The sequence below is a fragment of the Mobula birostris genome, chromosome 14 (genome assembly GCF_030028105.1).
Source record: "Mobula birostris isolate sMobBir1 chromosome 14, sMobBir1.hap1, whole genome shotgun sequence".
In the NCBI taxonomy this organism is placed as follows: domain Eukaryota; kingdom Metazoa; phylum Chordata; class Chondrichthyes; order Myliobatiformes; family Myliobatidae; genus Mobula; species Mobula birostris.
The window spans coordinates 68,047,379-68,063,774 of NC_092383.1; the positions used below are offsets into that span (position 1 = coordinate 68,047,379).

At 37.0% G+C, this 16,396-nt stretch overlaps 1 protein-coding gene across 1 annotated transcript in view; it reads right to left on the reverse strand.

Moving 5' to 3' along the window:
• Nucleotides 1–16,396, reverse strand: part of LOC140209395 (chemokine-like protein TAFA-5) — a 271,361-nt gene that overhangs the window by 19,822 nt on the left and 235,143 nt on the right. The window lies entirely within an intron of this gene.

Consider the following 16,396-nt stretch of genomic DNA (forward strand, 5'->3'; position numbering starts at 1 on the left):
TATTCGGTCCATGTGATTCATCCATGTAGAAGCAACCAACATTGCTTCTGCATTGCAGCATTCTGCCACCCGGAAACACTGCTTGAGTTCAAACACAAAATGATGAAAGCCTTCTCTGTGGCTTTTCAGTGTCCCAAATGAAATGAATTTGGGCATTGTAAATGCAATCTTGGTAGAGTGGGCACTGCAAAAAGCTGGACATAATTTGTCAAAAGGATTGTAACAATGCAAAGTGGACAAAGTCACAGTAGTACAGTATGCACTAGTCTTCTGAGATTGACTTAAATGTACATTATCAGGATAATATAGATGAAGGCTTTGTCTGCATTTAACTAGGTTATACATAAACTGAAAATGTTTGATGCCAAAACTGGACGGCAAAGTAAAAAAAAGGCTTTATTCAGTCACAAAGCCAGATCTCAATATTAATGAGTGCATGAAATATAAGTTTGCTTTAGTGAAGGAAAATGGGAAGTACAAAATAGACAGACCCTGACAGGACACAAATTAATTCTTTGCAGCCATGTCCCTTCTTGTCGAGGAAAGCTGGTTCTGCAGGGACTTTATCAAAGTGCCTGTCCAATCCTTCAGCAAATGAAGCAGAATAACACAGAGTAAAGAGAAACCAGAGGATAAAAGATAAAGAAACTTTACTCCTCAAGAAACAAATCTGATTTCATACAAAGAATGCAAAATTTAGACTGGGATGCAAAGTTGATATTTAATTATTGTTTTAATTAAATTCCTAGGTGAATTTATTTGAAAAAAAAATGCCTAACTTATTTAGATATTTTCCCTGGTAGATAGTAAATCTGAAGTAGAAGGTGTACTTGGTTTGATTAATTGGTCATGGCCCTAAACACAACTCTGGAGCAGCTGGACAGTAAAGACATGTAAGATAGACAGCTGTTTATTGACTATAGCTCTAACTTCAGTACTATAATTCCAAACCAACTCATCACCAAACTCCAAGACCTGGATAACAACACCTCCTGCTGTAAATGAATCCTTGACTTCCTGACCAAATAACTGCAAACAGTAAGGAAAGGCAGCAACACCTCCAGCACAATTATTCTTAACACTGGTGCTCCAAAAGGTTGCATCCTCATCTCAACCCCCAGCCCCCCCAAACTCCCTGTACAATCATGACTGCATATTCTGCTCTGACTCCATCTAAAAGTTCACAGTTGATACCATGGTAGTAGGCCATATCATAAATAATGATGAGTGGGTCTACAGGAAGGAGACAAAGAGCTTAGTGATGAGTGTCGTGACAACAACCTTTCCCTTAATATCAGCAAAACACAAGAGCTGGTCATTTTCTTCAGGAAGTCAAGGTTTCTGTCCTCATCAACAGTGCTGAGGTTGAGAACTCTGAAAGTCCCAGGAATATCATCACCAAGATCCTATCCTGTTCCAAACACACAGACCTCAACGCCAAGTAAGTTCAGCAATGCCCCTATTTCCTCAGAAGGATAAAGAAATCTGGCGTGTCCTTAATAACCCATAACAATTAATTTTTATCAATGCACCATAAAAAGTATCCTATCTGCTTGGTATGGCAACTACTCTGCATCTGACCACGAGGAACTGCAAAGTTGTGGAAACAGAGCAGCACGACATGAAAACTAGTCTCCCTTCTGTCTATTCTTCTCACTGCCTCAGTAATGCAGCCAACATAATCAATGACTCCTACCCATCCCAGACTTTTTCTCTTCCCCCCCACCCCCACCACCTCCCATCAGGCAGAAGATACAAAAGCAAGGCTTGAGGGACGATTTTACCCTACTGTTCTAAGACAATTAACTGGTTTCCTAGTATGATAAGATAGCCTCTTGACAATCCATCATGTTCTGACCTTGCACCTTCTTATCTCACTGCACTGCTCTTTCTCTATATTTGTACACTTGATTCTGCATTTCGTTACTGTCTACCTTGTACTACTGCGATGCAATGTTAGAATCAATTGATCCACATGGACAGTATGCAAAACAAGTTTTGGACCATACCTCAGTACATGTAACAACAGTAAACCAAAACATAGTCTGTCCGGACCACTGATATGATAATTGCTCTTACTGCTTTGAGGAACAAAGAAAGAAATTCTCTTCTAGAAGTTTAAACAGCAAAGATCTGCATTTGTTCACTTTCACATTCATGCCGAAGAAGAAAACAAGACTGTAATCAATTCCATGATTTCTATATTTACATTAACTTCATTATGATTTTCACAACAAAAAGCAGAAAGACAGCATAATGTCTTAACACCAATATGAGGTCCATGAGAAGAAAATAAGCATTAGGGAATTGGTATTGTAGAAAAAATTGTGGGCAAAATGAGAAAATCAAGACTTATTTTACAAATTACGAACATCCATTTCCATCTACATGGTGAGCTTTCTAGCAAATTCTTTCCTGGCCTTTATTTCATTCATTAATGTTATAGAACATAGAAACAGAACATAGAAAACCTACAGCACAATACAGGCCCTTCGGCCCACAATGTTGTGCCGAACATGTACTTACTTTAGAAATTACCTCAAGTTGCTCATAGCCCTCTATTTTTCTAAGCTCCATGTACCTATTCAGGAGCGCCTTAAAAGACCCTATTGTATCCGCCTCCACCACCGTCACTGGTAGCCCGTTCCACTCACTTACCACTCTCTGCATAAAAAACTTAGCCCTGACATCTCCTCTGTACCTACTTCCAAGCATAAGTTATCATAAATATTCAGACCATCCTGGATTGCCTTGAAATTTCCAGGAATGAGACTTGTTGATTAATGCACTAGATATCAAGCAATCGGAAATAAAATTCACAAGATCACAAGACAAAGGAGCAGAAGCAGGCCATTCGGCCCATCGAGTCTGCTCCGCAGCTCCCCCATGAGTTAAACTATTCACCCATCTAGTTCCAATTTCCAGCTTTTTCCCCATATTCCTTGATAACCTGACTAATTAGATACCTGTCAATCTCCTCCTTAAACACCCTCAATGATCGGGCCTCCACAGTCATATGTGGCAACGAATTCCACAAATCCATGACCTTCTGGCTAAAAACATTTCTCCTCATCTCTGTTTTAACTGGGTACCCTCTAATTCTAAGACTATAGCCTCTTGTCCTGGACTCACCCACCAAAGGAAACAACCTTTCCACATCTACTCTGTCCAACCCTTTCAACATTCGAAACGTTTCTATGAGATCCCCTCATTCTTCTATACTCTAATCAATACAATCCAAGAGCCGACAGACGCTCCTCATATGTTAGCCCCTGCATTCCAGGAATCATCCTCGTAAATCTTCTCTGAACTCTCTCCAACATCAGTATATCCTTTCTAAGATAGGGGGCCCAAAACTGCACACAGTATTCCAAATGAGGTCTCACTAATGCCCCACAGAGCCTCATCAACACCTCCTTACTCTTATACACCATTCCTCTTGAAATGGATGCCAACATAGCATTTGCTTTCCTTACCGTCAATCCAACTTGGTGGTTAACCTTTAGGGTATCCTGCGCGAGGACCCCCAAGTCCCTTTGCACTTCCGATTTTTGAATTTTCTCCCCATCTAAATAATAATCTGCCTGATTATTTCTTCTTCCGAAATGTACAACCGTACATTTGTCAACGTTGTATCTCATCTACCATTTCTTTGCCCACTCTCCTAAGCTGACTAAGTCTCTCTGCAACTTTTCCGTTTCTTCAACATTTCCTGCTCCTCCACCTATCTTGGTGTTTTCCGCAAACTTGGCCACAAAACCATTTAAGCCATAATCCAAATCATCGATATACATCGTAAAAAGAAGCGGCCCCAACACCGACCCCTGTGGAACACCACTGGTAACCGGCAACCAATCAGAATAGGATCCCTTTTTTCCCCACCCTTTGCTTTCTGCCTATCAGCCAATGCTCCACCCATTTCAATATCTTTCCTATAATTCCACGTGCTCTCACCTTATTAAGCAGCCTCATATGCGGCACCTTATCGAAGGCCTTTTGAAAATCCAAATACACAACGTCCACAGCCTCTCCCTTGTCAATCTTATTCGAGATTACCTCAAAACATTCCAATAAGTTAGTAAGGCAGGATCTTCCCTCATGAAACCATGCTGGCTTCAGCTTATCTTGTCATGCACCTCGAGGTATTTCATAACCTCGTCTTTGAGAATTGACTCCAATATCTTTCCAACCACCGATGTCAGACTAATAGGTCTGTAATTATCTTTTTGCTGCCTCTTTCCTTTCTTAAATAGCGGAACTACATTTGCGACCTTCCAGTCTTCCGGAACCATGCCAGAGTCTATTGATTCCTGGAAGATCATTTCCAATGCTTCCACAATCTCCAAAGCCACCTCCTTCAGAACCCTTGGGTGCACCTCATCCGGGCCCGGAGACTTATCTATTCTTAGTCCACTTAGCTTCCCAAGCACTTTCTCTCTAGTTATCTTGACTGTACCTAATTCTATTCCCTGATACCTCTGGCAATCAGGTATATTGCTCATGTCTTCCACTGTGAAGACTGATGCAAAATACTCATTCAGTTCTTCCGCCATCTCTTTGTTATCCATTATAATTACTCCAGCATCATTTTCAATCGGTCCCATATCTACGCTTGTCACTCTTTTACTCTTCACATATTTAAAAAAAAACTCTTAGTATCCTTTTTTATGTTAATCACCAACTTCCTTTCATAATTCATCTTTTCTTTCCTAATGACTTTCTTAGTTTCTTTCTGTAAGTTTTTAAAGGTCTTCCAGTCCTCATTTTTCCCACTAATTTTTGCTTCCTTGTACGCCGTTTCTTTTGCTTTTATTTTTGCCTTAACCTCTCTCGTTAGCCGCATTTGTGCCATTTTTCCATTCATGATTTTCTTTTTTCTTCCAATACATTTTTCCTGCATTTTCCTTATTTCTTGTAGGAATTTCATCCAATTCTGCTCTGCCATCCCTCCACTTAGTTTACTTTTCCAGTTGACTTGGGCCAGTTCCTCTCTCATACCACTGTAATTTCCCCTGTTCCACTGAAATATCGATACACCTGATACCAGCTTCTCCTTTTCAAATTTGAAACTGAACTCAATCATATTATGATCACTACTTCCAAGAGGTTCCTTTACCTCCAGCTCCCTAATCGCCTCAGGTTTGTTACACAGCACCCAATCCAAAACAGCCGGTCCCCTGGTGGGCTTCTGGACAAGCTGCTCCAAAAAGCCATCCTGTAGGCATTCTACAAACTCCGTCTCCTGAGATCCATTACCTTCCCGACTTTCCCAATCCACTTTCATATTAAAATCCCCCATAATTATCTTGACATTTTCCTTCTGACACGCTTTTTCTATTTCCAGCTGCAACTTGTAGTCCACATCCCGGCTGCTGCTTGGAGGCCTGTATATAACTGCTATTAGTGTCCTTTTACCCTTGCCATTTCTTAATTCTACCCATAAGGATTCTACCTCTTCTGATCCTATGTCCCTTCTTTCTATTGATTTGATATCGTTACTTACCATCAGGGCCACGCCAGCCCCTTTACCTACCTCCCTATCCTTCCTGTTGTGCTATTCTGCTTGCTAACTGCTCAAATGAGCATGCAAACAGTCACTGAAGACAGGAATACTTGTTTCAATTATATTTTGGAGTTTTCTGTTTTATTTTTCTTTTCCTTAGTTTTGTATATTAGTTGGATTGGTTAGCCCAAACAATTCATTAAAACGAAAATGTATAAAGAATGCCCTTCAAGATATTCAATTCAAACTATTGTAAAAGATGAAACTTTCACAACAGAATGTTTCACGCAGGGCCACATATTCTTTATCAGTAATGTTAGCTAGTGGGTAGATTTTGGCATGGGAACTTTAAGGTCCTTTTAAGGGCTGAAACAGCCTCATTTTAACATCACATTTGAAATATAGTGTAGCACTCTCTTAATATTACTTAATCTAGTTTTGCACTCCAGATTCTAATGTAAAAACCATAATATATATATAAAAATCAGAACTTGACAAGTATCTAAAGTGACTGATCAGGAGTTATGGGAAATCAATTTAATTCAACCTCTCATAATATACCCAGTTAGAGTCCCTTTATTAATAAAGGAAGAACTTTAGATTACAGAATCAAACAACATTTCTAATACTAAAGGAAGATATTCAACATACTGTGTTCACCCAATTGGGAAAAAAAACCAATGCAGTCTAATCCCACATACCAGCATTAGTTCCATAACCCTAGTTCACATCCTTTTAGGTTAAATGATGGTTTCTACCTGAAGCATTTCTTTTAGTAGTGAGCTCCAGGTCTGGGTGAAACATGTCTCTTCATCTGTCTTTTACTGCTTGTACTAATTGCTTTAAATCAATTCTTCCTGGCCTTCAACCTCATGACTAGGAGTAACAGGTCCTACCTACTTATTTTATCTAGGCCCCTCTTTATGTTATACAGTTCAGTTCAGGCTCCTCGCTGTGTCCTTTATTACAAAGAAAACAATCTTAGCCGGTCTTTCCCCAAAGGTACAATATTCCAGTACTGCCAGCATCATCACAAATCTCATTTGAAAATTTTCCAGTGCATTTTTCCTCTAATGTGGTGATCCAAACTGTGCATAATCCTCAAGCTGTGATCTAAATTGCATTTCATACAGTTGTAGCATAATCTGATGCCTTGAATAATAAAAAAAAATAATGCTGCGTGCCTTTGTAACCATATTATTGACCTGACAAACTCCCTTTAAGGATTTGCTGTTTCCAAGTCACTCTTTCCTCCACATTAGTCAAGTCTGGTCATTTTTTAAATATTCCTTTGTAAATCATGCGTTGATAATAAAATCTTCCAGAAAGACTAAGAACTAAGTAGAATTGTAGCAAGAACTTTGATGTACATTACTGCAGTAGTTACTGCTACTCCTCATAGCTACAGGGACATAGATCTGATTCTGACCCTGAAGAGTTTAGATGTCAACTCTACGATTAAGGGTTCGCGCTAGGTTCTCAAGTTTCTATCCACAGCCTGAAATTGTCCCAGTTATTAATTAATTACTGTTCATCATCACTTACAGGTGGCAAAAGAAAGAAAAGGGAGCCAATATAAAGTCAATCTAAAAAAGAAAAGGCCATAGGGCTACAGAAGAGAAGGGGATTAGAACTGATAGGAAACTTAACTCTGCAGAGAGAAAATAGGCTGAATGACCTCTTCCTGCACCTCAGTAAGGGCAAGCCAGGGTTCATCAAAGTCTTCTGGGTACCAATTCTTTACGTCAGCAAAACTCCTAGAGCTTCTAGGTTCTATAGCACCATGGAGGGTGATTATTGCAAATGAGACCATGACTAGCTTATTACAGTATGACAAAGTTTCACCACAGCTCATTTCAGGGCTTCAAATCTGTCAAAAGCAACACGTTTAGAACAAAGCAGCTGTTGTTTTTTTTTCTGTAAGTACAATGAGAGGCACTAAAAATAATTTGGGAAGGCATCAAAACCAAGAAAGTGTTAAAGACCTTTAATTGAAGTAGATCCAAATCTATGAGATGGAGGAAAAAAATTGTAGGTTATATGGGGAGGTGCTAAATGTGTCAACTGGTGACAGTGGAACAAACAGATATGGAGCTGAAATCTCCATTGAAGAAATGGAGAAAATGGAATAGGCAGATCTAATAGAAATGGTGGAGGGATTTGTCATTGATCAAGCTCTGTTGGTCATGCAGAAGTATTAGAAGGAATTAGGGTAGAAAAAAAATTGCATCTCCATTAATTCAGATCACTATTATCCAAATAAGTATCTGCATATTGTCATTTTATAGGAAATGAGGCAGAAGATAACAAATATAAAGTACAGAAAATCAAATATATTACAAAGGGTATAAGACTTGAATCATTAACTGTTTCCTCAGATGTTGCCCAACCTGCTGAGTGTTTCTAATGCTTTAGGCTTATATTTTGAAATTCCAGTATCTGCAGTTTTCCTTAAATTCACAATTTTAGAGGTATCGACTGAGGGACAAATATTGGGCCAGGGCTCAAGGAATCTCCATATCTTTCTCTCAAAATTGTTTTATTGGACCTTTTGCATTCACCTTAGAGAATAGAAAGAGCCTTGTCTTGCAGTGGCTATTTACACTTACAAAAGTCATTATAGGGAAACTTGAAGTGAAAATATTCCAACTCAGCAAGTGCATTACCTAAAGATTCACAGCTGGCAGAACAAAGAACCTGCTTGCAAAATGAAATGTGAATAGAGTGAAAGAGCTTTAAATATACGTCTGAATGTAATTACTGTAATCATTGACAAAACATACTGATGCAGCTTTTGTTTGACACCAGAGTTGTTTGTTTAATCCTTGTTGAAAATTTGCTGCTAATGCTATCTCAGGACCAAAATCATTCAAGCAAATGCCAGTGGCATTATTTCTGTAGATTGTTAAGCTGAGAAGCTTTCCTGAAGCTATCACTAATATTGCCTCTTCATGGTTGTTCTATTTTGAATGCAAACTTTAATTACATAAAGCTATAACATTTAATGTACCATAAGCAAATATATTTTTCATTCTTTAGTACAAATTATCTATAAAATAGTTTAAAGTCTACTAACAACATTTCAGAGAAATGTCCTGCATATGTTCACTATGCACAGCAAACTTCAGAGGAACAAGAATGTTTGCTGTGCGTTTTTATGCAAAAGGATCTGCTAAATTGTTTCTTTTCTTAAAAAAAATAGGAAATGTTATTGAAAATCAATGTGACCTGCATTCAGAACCATATCTTACCTCAAAGGTTGTCCATAATGTCTCTAAAACATGCAGTAAATCACAATACCAAATGGAACTTAGTGAGAGACCCCCTTAATCATAAACATATAATTATGAATGAATTCATTTATTTTAACAAATTCATTGCAAATAACTGTCCTGCAGATCCAACCTTTACCTGAAGCTGTATGATGTTGCTATGAATATAAGCCACAGCATTCTTGCTTGCAACTATTGAATGCTTTATGTGCCGAGTACAACACATTCCACAAGCATGACTAGAATATATTCTGAGCATTCTGACCTTGAATTCAAAACAGCTTTTCAGAAGTAAACAGCTTTGAAGAAAGGCTGAACTGTCATATTGTTCGAGCAAACTTCTGCAGTGAGGTGTCTGTTGCAGACACATGTTGTGTCTGCAATTGCAGCCTAACTAAAACATTGAAATTCAGTGGAAGAAATCAAAGTTAATTCACTGCTAAAATTTATCATTCCATGATTACCAACACAGAACAGATCATCCAGCCCACGTAGTCTGTGTTGGTGTTCAGAAATCCAACATTGTGAAACACACGGGTTATATATGTATGTATTCACTTGGAAACTATAATAGCCATCATTATTTCCAAATATCTAAACTACCTCAGCAAGAGTCACCTTCCAGTATAGTTATTGTACCTATTATCCAAAATAAATGTAGAATAAAATAAATCCTGTAAAGTCACTGAAGGATCAGCCAAATTCTTTATTTTTATAAGGGATAATCTTTTCGCTATCCTAGTTAATTTCTCTCACCTCACTCATCACACTTTCTGAAAGTGTTGATTTTTCACTAAAGCAAATTTCCTCATGTGTCTATTCCTCTCCTGAGCTTTGCACATTCATTTGTTTGTCTCGACATTGATTGTTGGCAGGCTATAGTTCTCCAGAGGCCAACCTGACAGTCCCAATTGCGTGCTCAACTCAACACATCCAACAACTAAAACCCTTGACCAAACTTCCCTTTCCTAACTTCTGAGGAGCAGCGCCAATATTATTGCTTCATATGGCACATTGCCCAAGATCAGGGAATTCAATACAAACTGGGACAAAACCTGATTTTCTTGGCTTGTATACTCATTGAATGAATGCATAATTCCATTGTTGTTTTTTCTACTTTACTCCTTCTATAGACAAGTTTAATCTAGTTTACGCTACTAATCTATTTAATTATCAGCTGTCTGCATATCAAAACCTACATAGCACTGTCTGTTTCATGGACATTGATATATTTGTACACAGTGGTAATGCAAAGAAGCACAAGAATATGTGTTTTACATTTTTTTATATATGTATTGAAGTTCAGCATGGAATTGACCCTTCCAGTCTTTGAGCCACACTGCCCAGCAATCCCCTGAATTAATCCTTGCCTAATCACAGGACAATTTACAATGAACAATTAACCTACCAACCAGTACATCTGGAGGAAACTGGAGCACTAGAGGAAACCCACATGGTCACGGGGAGAACGTACAAACTCCTTACAGGCAGCGGCAGGAATTGAACCCGGGTCCATTGTGTTAACCACTATGCTAGCATGCCATCAGGATGTGATGACAATGTGTCTCAGTCTACTTTTTCCATTCTCTTTATGGTGCAACTTTTCCTGTTATTAGACTAGACATTTTGGGGAATCTTCCATAAAATGAGCATTCAACAAAATCATCTTGGAAGAATGCATGTCAAGTATGGTATGCATTCCTCTTCTCATCCATTAACAATATATTTAAGTAAAATTTGATCTTTTTTTATTGTAATAACATATGTCAGTGTTGTGGCGGAGTACCTTTGAGATTAGGCGCTCATGACAATATGTCTCTAAAGCAAACTTTCAGTTATGATAGTTGTGACAAGTACAATCCTCAAATTACAAGACTATTGTAAAACAAAACTACCTCTGTATGGTTCATAGTGAGGAAGATATTGTATAAGAATTGGGAATATTACCGGGTAATGTGTTTGTTGATAGGATTTCAGCGTTCCAAAAAAGTGAAAAGTGAATAGTGGGACAGGTGAATAGTGAGGATTAAGAGGGATATCTCAGCACTTGGGACTATGAGAAATGAAAGGAAGTATCGAGAATAAAGGAAAGAATACATTGAGAATAAAGGGGAATCTCTGGAAGTAGAGAGTAAAAGCCTGAGAATAGGGGAGTGCACAGACTGGAGTTTCAGAAGAATTTAGGCAAAATCCAAATGGGGCATTGGCAAGGACAAACAGGAAGAAATGACTATTTTCAGAGCAAACAACAGGAATTCCGCAGATGCTGGAAATTCAAGCAACACACATCAAAGTTGCTGGTGAACGCAGCAGGCCAGGCAGCATCTGTAGGAAGAGGTGCAGTCGACGTTTCAGGCCGAGACCCTTCATCAGGACTAACTGAAGGACTATTTTCAGAGATCAGCTTTTGAGGGAAGCATACTGAAATACAGCAGAACATCTCTGAACATAGGCTATTACAATGAATTTGCACATGGAAAAGGGCCAGTCTGTCCAGCAGTTTCTTTGTATTCCACAAGAAATTCCTCTCATTCCTTTTCTTCTGATATATTTTCCTATTCCTTTCATAATCATTCACTGAATCAGATACCCCTTCTATACATCCATGCTATTCATCTCAGACCAAAAGTAACAATTCCCACACACTAATTACTCCACCAGTAAGCTTCAAAATTGCTACTTAGACTTTAAAAGCTTTTGAATATAACTTTACTTTTTCTAATTTACTAAGAAACTGATTACTGTAACTGAATATAACTAGTAAAGGATTTGCAGATCTTGTTAATATTAATTTCTAATAATTTAAATTTGAGTTATTCCCAAATGTTTTACACATTCCTTATATTTTGTAATAAACTCTTTTAACAGTTGTATTAATCAGACTGCTCCAGTCTTTTCTAATTAAATATATTAAGAATAATTATAAATTACTTTTTTGGTTTTAATATTATAAGTTTGCCAGATGTTAAATTCTTGGTAAATTTTATATTTAGCAATACAAAGGTTGATTTGAATAGAAACATAAAGAAAACTTTTTGAAATTGGTGTGATTTTCAGAGATTGCTCTCTGGGTTGAATAACATTTTCAATATTCCAGTAAGTTTGTTGACAACCAATAGCTGAAAATAATTGCTAACAACTTTCCCAAAATTGGTGTTCAATTCTCAATGACAACAAAACTACCACAAGTGAGTCAGATTATGCTGTATTAAAATGAATCACTGGTAAAATCTTACAATAGAAGGCACTGAAACAGTAAAAAAAGGCTAGTGCTATAGAAAACATTTATAGCCAGGCAGTGCAAACAATAATTCCAAACTTATATATTGGTATTAAAAGAGTTCAATATTTGCTAAAGCTGTGAGTAAAAGCATCTCAATCTTGTACTCACATTCAAAAATCTAGTTCGTGTTTATAGGCAACAGGCTAAAATATCAATTAGTTTTGCAGTTCAATTAATACCTTTTGACATTTCTCGAATACACATTAGAGAAGTATGTATTTCTCGAAACCAACTATCATGTTCAACACTTTCAGTAATAATTTTTTACGGTTTTCTTAAAAAGTTCTTCACTTCTTCAACATGCATGCAGTTGTGTGGAATAAAATAATCTTAAGCCTTCATTTATTTCTTTGATCCAGTATTATTAGTAAAATTCTACTTCTGCTGGCATTCATTATTTGGTGAAAATTCCATCAGAAACTTATATTGAATAATCCTCACTCTGTATAAATTTCTCTCCATTACGGTAGCATCAACTAAATCAAATACATCAACTGTAAATTGCTTTTCTCTTGCACTGTTGAATATTCCCGGATGCATAAAGTAATAATAAACGCCTGACAGTTCCCTACTTAAATCCCTATTTCAGTCTACTAGTGTTTACTAATTATGCTTTGTACAAGTTGTAAGTAGGAATTTTCAAACTCAATATTAGTGAAGTGCAGTAGGCTTTACTGGCTCCCACGTATAGTACATAATATATAAATTCTATATTAAATGTTTATTGTTATCCAGCGTAATCAAGTTGTGAAAGCATCAGAAATTATTTTATATTTTTGAAACCTGCTATGAAATGATGTGCTTTGCCAGACAACCTTGGTCTCAGGTCTTCGCTTTCTGTGGCGAAATCATCAAGGTAGCTAATTCAATAGCCCCTGAAAATGAGCACTGGGACTTCAGTGAAACTCCAAACATTACCTCAATACAAGGAGGATGCCAATTTCACACTGCCTGCTCATTTACATGATGGCTGTACCCAGCCAGAACTAACTATGTGTTGATTAGTTGCACATCCCAACAGGAGGCCAATATCATGACTAGCTAGTCCCAGTTAAAGCTCCCCTGCATGAGTTAAAGCAAAAGTTAACTTTGGCTGCATTTTTAGAAAGTGAATAGATATTTCACTCTTGTATTCTTGCAAGGAAAATGTGTCGACTATAATGGGGCCCTTTGATCTTTACTTATGTTTAGTTCAGATCACAAAGAACTGGATAACCATACCCTTTCCTTTGTGGCTATTCAGGTGGATAACTTATCCTACATGACCTCATCTGTTTGATCCAACGAGGGGGTCAACAGATCCTTTTCAATGGAAAACCTCTAGTGACCTCGCATTTCAATTGACTTCATTTGTAAAAGTCTGATGGCGAACAGTTTCTTCTCTGTGCAGTTGTGTCTGTGGTCAGAAATGACTGGTCCCCTCCACCTGACCTTGATGATCACCCGATAGAGTTCAGCTATCAGATTCTCTGGGATTCTTGTATGGTGCACCTTTCACCAGCATGTACTGGAGACCAGATGACCATCCTTCACTTCCACTGATTTCATAATTTTCACTGGCTAATTTTTACAGAGAACTGGGGTAAGAGAAGCATTGAGAAAGGTTTGGAACAGTTTTTGTTCAGACTTAGTCCTACATCCCAAACCAAACTGACAATTGAAATATGGTAGGTAACAAAGTACATCTGAATTAGATGTCAATTAGTTAAAAAGGCATGGATCACATAATTTTTCCAACAAAAATTGAATAGATGACTCTTAATTGCTATCACAAGAAAATACTGTTAATACTTCATATATATATATATATATATATATATATATATATATATATATATATAAATGTCATGAGTATTCAATATGAACATGGAAGATATAGATTAATCAGCCGCTGTTGTGTATTTAATATTTCAGTAACATTTATGTAATTTGCAAATACAGTATATCATTTAATCAAACATTCTTGTATGTTTAAATAAATCACTACGGGTTATATGTACGTGAATTGCTTATGTCATGATGCTAGCACATCATATGTGCTAAATAAAAACAAACATACACAAGCTATCTCCGGCTCCCTTGTTTTCCCGTCAATTTGTTTTTTGATGTTTTGAAGTTACAAAATATAACAGCAAGCAACTGTGGCACTGAATAATTATGACAAGAACGTTGATCAAATGCAATTGGGTTTTTGTATCACATGTAAAGGCCGCGAATACTGGCTACTTGACCAGAAATCCTGTTGCTTCTAAGGGTCTCTCTCAGTCCAGCTATCTCCCACCATTCAACAACCCAATGCGCCAAGAAATTCTCAACATTGGCTGGCTTGACAGTAACAGAGTGCCTGACAACAAATTGCTGAGAGATTCAAAGTTCCATTGGAACTCAGCATTGGTGCAAATTACCAATGTACAAAAAACTCCAGAGCTCTGCACTTTGGCAATCAAGTAACCCCTCTGCCAGATTACCAGTCTTCCAACTCAAAATAACATTAATTGCTGCAGCTTTCACTGCGGGTGGTTGGTTGGAAGATCTGGCCCATTGTTTCAACAGAGGTATTTAAGAAGTTGTTGAACTGCCATAAAATTTCACTTGTTGAATTATATGTTTACCATCAGTGGTGAAAGAACCAGCACAGAACTAGACAATGGTATGAACTGGACACTTAGAACAAGAAGATGACGGGTAGACTTGGATGACAGCAAATGCTGCAGATGGAGATAAACTATTGGCCAGGATATTATTTTTACAAATGTAGTCAACCAGATTAGAAATGCAATCCATGCTAAAGTCCACAATTTCCTTTTTAAATAGTCCCTTAGGATTGGGGATGGCTTGCTTCCATTCCAGCTTCATGGATTTCAGGATAACTCATAATAATAACTCCATGGTGACTCTCTAAGCCCATTATAGTTTTGTCTAGCTTTAAATCCAATCTCTAATTTACTGAATTGGATAAAAATAGGGTATCAATCAAAAACAATCAAATGTATTACACCTTGATACACCTTCCATACATGGACAATTTGAAATTATACACTCCTTCATCAGTACAGCTAAAGCAATTAATTTAAATAGTAGAACTATTTTCTAAAGACATAAACGTGAACTTTGCACTAGGTAAGAGCAAAACATTAAACTAAAGAAAGGTACGAGAGAGCTAGTGGAATAATAAATAGAGCAGAAGGATATAACTGATGGATAAAATGAAATTTAGAAGTATCAGGGATATCAACAAGTAAATAAATCATTGTGAGATAAAAGGAAAACTTTCAATGGAAAGTTACCTCAAAGCTTAAGAAATTCTGCCAAACAGAGCTAAATATTATTACTAATATAGCAAAGGTAATAAACACTTTCACTATACCCATATTAATGTATATTTTTGACATAATATCTTGGTTTGAAACCAATTAGGAAAAATTACAAAGAATAATAAGAGCTGAAATGACAAATTTTAGAAAAAAACTATGTACACTTGAATGCATTTACATTAACACTACTTAGGACAGAAGGAGGAAGAGGAATAACAAATCTTAAAAACTTACACAACAGTCAGATAAAACATCTAAGGATATATTTTCATTAATGAAAATCGTATATCCACACAAGCATATACAATTCTGATAAGAAGTACACACCACTAAACTTAAATGAAAGTAGAACCCAGAAAAATAAAGAAATTATCACTACAGAAGAAAAAGTTAACTCATGGTAGAGCATGACCCTCCATGGAAGACATTCCTATGACCTGACTGGACTAGATGTGGACAGGGAAGCATTGAAAGCCTAGCTCAGAGTTGGGAACTTCTTCCCAGAGACAGGTGATTCTTGTGGCAAAACAGGACTAGGTGGTTAACACAAAAATGATCAAAAAATTTAATAAAAACAATAAATTCGAGACAATAAATGCCAAGAGAAACCAGAAACAATCCAATACATTACAGGATCCTGCAGCAATTTAACATAATCTAATTATTTACAATGGCACAATCAAGTGGCAAATAGCGTTCACCAAAGTCTTACTTTAAAATATAAACTCATAAAAGGTACCATGCCTTACTATAAATACAAGTCTGATCCAGTTTTAGAGTCAAGAGCCTTACAAATTGTATTACGATCAATCCATTAATACAGTTAGGACAATCCATAATAATTGTCTGGCTATAATATTACACAATAAACAAGCAAGAACAACTTACTTAATAGATACAACCATTCCAAACACACATAACGTACACAAATCAGCAAATGAAAAACACCTGAAATATGCTCAATTAAAAGAGGAAATTGAAAGACTATGGAACTTGAACAGTATGTACATTGTCCCAATAGTAA